Below are 6,097 nucleotides of genomic sequence, written 5' to 3'. Positions count from 1 at the left end.
TTTGTGTATTCTCGTCTTGAATTCCATGGACAGTGAAAACCCCAGTGTCGCTACTCTCAATCAGAAAGTAGAGATTGCAAAAATTGCTCAACTTGTACCAACTGCAGTCACGTGAAGCTACTTCTAAAATTATTATTGCTCTTCACAAGAGACTTTTCTTCTTCCCTGTAGACCATAATTTATTCAAGAAAGGCTTCCACGGGCAGTTGTGTCCTTTGATACACAACAGAAACAATTATGTCCTACTGTTCCCGTTCCTTGCTGAGTTTAGAGCAGTGGCAGCAGATGCAGTTGTGAAATAGTCACGTAAAAAAAGTATTACAGAGTTGAGCAGCTGAAAGCAAAGAGGAGCTAGCAGCTGGTGACTGGCCGCCTCTGGAGCCCTCCCATGAATCACAGCCCTCCCTCCACTTGAGAATTGCTGCTCTCAGTAAATGATACAATTTTAACATAATTTTACAAATTCTATTTAATGGGATTACGCTTTTCTTCCAGTAACCATATATTGTATCTCAGAGCTACATATTATAAGGAAATGCAGGCTTAGTTCTTTATCTCCTTGCATTATCAAATTCAGTATTCCTCAAAAATACAGCACTTTAATGGCAAATATAAAGGCTATGCCTTCAGCATGTGCAGAATTTTTTTTTAATCAACCACTTTTAAGTATTATATAGTTTAGTGTTTATAAAACATACTGCAAATATCTGTTGTGCATTTTTCATTTCTTTATTCTTGTATGAAGTGTGCCTTGTACATAAGCAAAGCAATGAAAGGTCTTTTCTGACAGTCTTCCTATGGAGAGAGAAGGGAGGAGTATTCAAAACAGTCTGTCTGTCTTGCTGTTCCCAGCTCTGGACTAGACAAGGATATATTTGCAGTTCAGGAAGTGCTTAATGTACTACTGTAAGGTAATTTTATTTGTCATGGATGTAAATTTTAAATATCACAGAGGTTCTAAAATGCCTATCCCACAGCTGAACTTCAAAGATGAAAGCAGGTTTTAAATGTGGGTGCCGGCAGACTGTAACCTGTCAGCCATGCTGGGTTCAGCAGTGCTAGGCTCTGCTGCACAGAATGCCATTCTGCCTAAAAGAAGTCACCCTCTGAAAGACACCAGGTGTGTTAACTATCGGGACAGTTGAAGGGCAAGTTAGTATATATAAAACACAATGAACTTACTCTCTGTCAATAGTAATGGCACTGGGATTTGTACACTTCATCGCACAGGAACATTTCTATAGGCAGTTTGAGGGGGAATGAATCTTTACACATGCAGAGAGAGTTCATCTCACCACCTCCTGCTCCTCCCACCACCTCTCTCCAGGTTATTTGATAGCGTGGAGGTTACTGTTCTCTGGGGAAATGGGGCATGTAGGCTTGAACCTTCTCATGCTGAGGAGGGAAATGAACCCAGGTTTCTCATTTCCCAATCAAGTCAGAGCTCTGCTAGGAACAGTTTGTTTCTGATTTGAACCGACCCTCGATGACACATCTTGTTTCCGTACCAGCCGCTTTAATCTGTTTCTAGTGAGCCACCATCTGCTGTTGCTTCTCTCTCCTCTAGGAATACGTGCTCTCTATTTGTGCTGTCCCCAGGCAGTCCACCTTCAATTGGTAGCAGTTCCTCCTCCTCCAGGTGTCTCTGCCCATCTTCCCCCCTCCAAAGACAAAATCTTTGCCCTTGCCTCTACATTTCCTTCCCATGAAACTAAATGATGTTGAGAGGGCAGCTCATCAGCAGAGTAAGTGCTGTGACCTTGAAGCTGTTGTGTAAAAGCGTAACCACAGCCCCTGCTCCACATTCTGAAAATGAGACAGCAGCTACAGATAGCAAGTGTTACATACACACCAAGTCTATGTAACACCTTGTTCCCTTCCAGGGACGTAGGCAGAATCTGCCCCTCAGTGTGGATGTACAGTTGGCAATATGAAGGTAATGGAGCTCCAACGGGAAGCAGGTGCCAGGACGTTCCCCCAGGCCACGTCCGCGCACATGCGGCCATCCACAAAACTTTGAGACCCGAAATGGGAGCGCTGATTTGAACATACATCTCTCTGTGTCAGGACTTACACAAAAACTGCAATAGCCCTGCTAGTCTTGGACACTTAATTTCCCTACAAAGTCTACTTCTGACTTCAATATATCTATTTAATAATGATGAATGATCAGATAAGAACTTCAGTGACTTTTTGATCATGATGGAGTGAATCACTGGTAAACTAGACACACATCTCAAGATTTTCAATCCAGCAGGCTGCCTTTGAGGTCTCATCCAGCTCCCACTGACGTCAGCAAAAGATGCCTATCTAAAGCCCAAAGAAACCAGTGAACAAGTATGGTCTCAAAAGCAAGCTGTTTGCTGATGCCATGCTTTTATGTTCTTTACAAATGAGACACAAAGATTTTACTATCTATACAATCGGTTGAAAAGCAGTACGTGAAGAGGATGCCTTTTGGCTTCAAATACAATGGTGAGAAACTTGCATGGTACTTCTGCTATTAAAGAAGAAAATATTACCTATTTTTTAATAAAATTAATGCTTCAAGGAAACTTTACAAAATGTACAATTTATTTAAATGCCTTTTTCTGAAATAGCATAGTACATAATTAGGCCCCAGTATGGATTTTGCACATTCTAGGAAGCAGACGGATCGGCATGACTTCTTGATTTGTGAAGTTCAGAGGCAGTGAACAATGAATGTGATGCATTCAACTGGCACAGTTCTGCTGAGTAACGTTAGGCAGACTTATGGGCCCGCTCTGTGCAACAGTCGTTGGGTTTCTCTTTTCAGTTAATTCTGCCTCGACTTAGTGGCACAGATTGAAGGTGGTTTACATTTCTGTATCTTTGCATTATTCCTATACCAGTTGTTTAATACGAGGCTGCTAACACTTCAAAAGACCAGGAATCTGTACAAGTTTACTTTAACCAAGGAGAAGACTTTCAGACAGTGATGTAATGCATTGTCAGGACCTTTGCAGGCAAGATGGATGAGACGATTGCAGCTTGGAGGTTCACAGATTGGTTGTGTGCAAACCTAAGAAAAGGTGTTTTGACCTTGGAGATATGCTGCCCTCACAGCTGGTTTTGTTCTCTTTTAGCCACAGCAGAAAAAGCACTGGGTGGGATCTCGCTGATCCTAGAGAGATAGGACTCAGCTTGGGGGCTGCCACTTGTGCACCATGGGCACATTTCAATTGCTTTTCATTTCAACAGGCCCCCTAAGCAGCTTTATTCATCCTTGTGTAGAGATTTGTAACAGCAATACTGTTTTTCAGAGACATTAGACATTAGGCTCTTGTCAGGCATTCAGAAAATACCAGGTTCTGCCAGGAATGAAAAGGCTATTTAAAAACTGAAAATTATTTTGTTTTTAAATCAAAAGTGGCACCATCAAATTGAAAGACTTTTAGGTAAGAGATTTACAAGCAAGTGAATTACTTTGTGGGCACAAACCTCACCAGCCAGGACTCCAAAATAAAGTAGGCACTTTGGAAAATGCTGATCTTTTTGACTTGTTTTAACTTTGTTGGAAAACCACAAAGTAAATTGATCATCCTACTGGCTCCAATACTGAGATTAGAGAGGGAGAGCAAGTAGGATTTGGAAGCTCTTCTCAAGTTAAACTTGTTTCATCATGCAAGGAATTTGTCCGTGATTCATACATCTTTAAGGCCAGACTATATCACTATCGCAATCCAGTCTGATGCACTGCATAACATAATCCACACAACTTCACTCACTGTGTTGTGCCAGCGTAGCACAGCCCATTGCTGGCAAAGCCTGAATTCTTTTGTGCTGTTTTTTTGCTTCTTCGAAGGGCTTCTGTACCAATTATTGAGTGGAAATAACTTTCAAGAGGTTATTTTTGTTATTGGCTGATTACAGTATGATTATGCTATTTATATAATTTTTGAAGCAAAAGACTCTCTGATCTGGGGAAGAGCTTTTGCTTTAAAATGATAGCAGATTTTACTAATGCATAGACACAGAATTTATAGCAAAGTCAACAAATTGCTTGTGATGCCCTTAAAAATAATCCAGTGACCTTCAAGCACAAACCACAGACAGATTTTTTTTTAAACTGTATTCATTCTTCTAACTAGCTAGCCTGTTCACAGGTACTCTATAAAAACGCACTAGATTCAGGACACAGGTATTGTTCTTTACATTACTTTGAGCCATGTAATGCCATGGTCTGAGGGGAAACCATACGGACTTATGTTCTGGAAGAGAAGTCTGTGAAAAATCTGTATTTGTATTTATGCTGAGTAACTTCAGTTTACTGCTGTTAAATTTCAGTAGAAAAAAGTTAGCTAGCTCACCCTAAGCAGTCACCTAAGTATGTTTTTATGTGAAGCAATACAAGTCACTCTAATAACACAGAATGACTCTCAGTGTCCCCTCAGAGGAGGAGAGTGCTTTTGTCCAGTCACTCTCAGCTTCTGACATACGTCTCTGAAGCGTGGCATGCATGGAGCTAGCTTGGCCCTAGCAAATACACAAAGAAATTCGCATCCGCTTCAGGATGGTATCTCAGAGAAATGCTGACTGGATGCTCTTCATGTCCTGTGTAACAGCTAAGACATGCTATGCTTTGGATGTCGTTAATCATTCACAGAAAAGAAAAAGGAGTAATAATACAGACACCTTTCTTTAACTGCTCACTCTCAGGCTATTATTTAACTGCTCTGAGGTTTGATTGTTATTTTTACCCCTTTAGCAAGTTGTTGTATAAGTTGTTTGGAAAAAAGAGGATATCCGTTGCTTACATAAGGCATTCTGTTCTCTATTTTATAGCTAAAAGCTACTCAAGAGAAAGTGCTCACCTAAAAACGGGGCAAAAATATCAAGTGTGGCCTACTCAAAACCAGTGCCTTACATAAACTGGGATCCTGCTCTGCCAAGACTCAAGGCTAACTATATGCCATAAACACCAGTTACTGTCCTATATGAAATGTATGAAACGTTCAATGAAGAGACCAATCATCACCTTTGAATAAGAAACAAGTATAATAAATTATGTTTAAAACTGTGTTAATGAATTAGCAGTGCATTATGTTTATAAGAACCCTCTAAGTGCCAGGAGATGTGTCATTGACCATGGATAAGAAATACGCAGAAGAAAACATGACAGGCAGAAATATTGCTAAGAGATTGATCTGATTTTCTGACCTAGACATATCATACAGTGCCAAAAATTTCTGCATTGAATTACAAGTACTTCTCTTGTTGCATCAAAAAATATTAAATAAAATGTGAATAAGGTACATTAATTCTGTTTCTAGGGAGTCAGATTAAAAAAAAAAACACTATTGCATTTTGAATGTCCTCATTGAATGTTCCCATATGGAGAGAGTTTGTATTTAATAGCTGTTAAGCTATTAAGTTTGTTAAAACAGTTTTCTGGAACTATTTAAATCTTTAACTCATTGAGCTTTATAACAACGGCCATCTTCAACTTCCTGTGGTTACTGAGTCTCTGAAATATTTTCAATGTGGCTGACTCACTCTTCTGAAATCTCCTTAACATTTGGGTGTCCACTGATGATGCAAACCTGGAGGAGGGAGCTCCTAGCTTCAAAACTGTGGCAAAAGAGCATTTTAGCAGGGCCAAACATGGCATTTAAGCTTCCTACGAACAAATTCTTGGAAATTTTTTTCAATATCAGTTGTAGTGTATGAATAAAACAAATGTGCACTAATGACTGATTTTCTCAAAGATGGCAACACTGTCTTTTAGCTCTTCCTACTGCTTTTTATTTCATTTAGGGCAGAAGTGGTTTGTAGCTGCTTTTGTCCAATACAAATTCTGGAAGACCAACTGAACCCAGCATAGTGGAATATCTATATCGCAGCAATAGTAACTGTGGGATTACATATAACTTAAAATTCTGAGATGAAACATTGGATTTGCAAGGGAAAAAAAGTACCTTATGAAAAAGTGTGCATTGAGACAGTCGTAGTAGCGCAATTGCATTTGTTCAGCAACATCCTCAGCTGGAACCCACGATTCCCTGGCCAGGTAAGCATATTCTGTTAGAGCCGTCTACCCACTCAGCCCTTCCACAGGCCTAGTCTAACCCTTGGG

Source organism: Gymnogyps californianus, chromosome 1 (assembly GCF_018139145.2).
Source record: "Gymnogyps californianus isolate 813 chromosome 1, ASM1813914v2, whole genome shotgun sequence".
NCBI lineage: Eukaryota > Metazoa > Chordata > Aves > Accipitriformes > Cathartidae > Gymnogyps > Gymnogyps californianus.
This window is presented reverse-complemented; position numbering follows the sequence as displayed.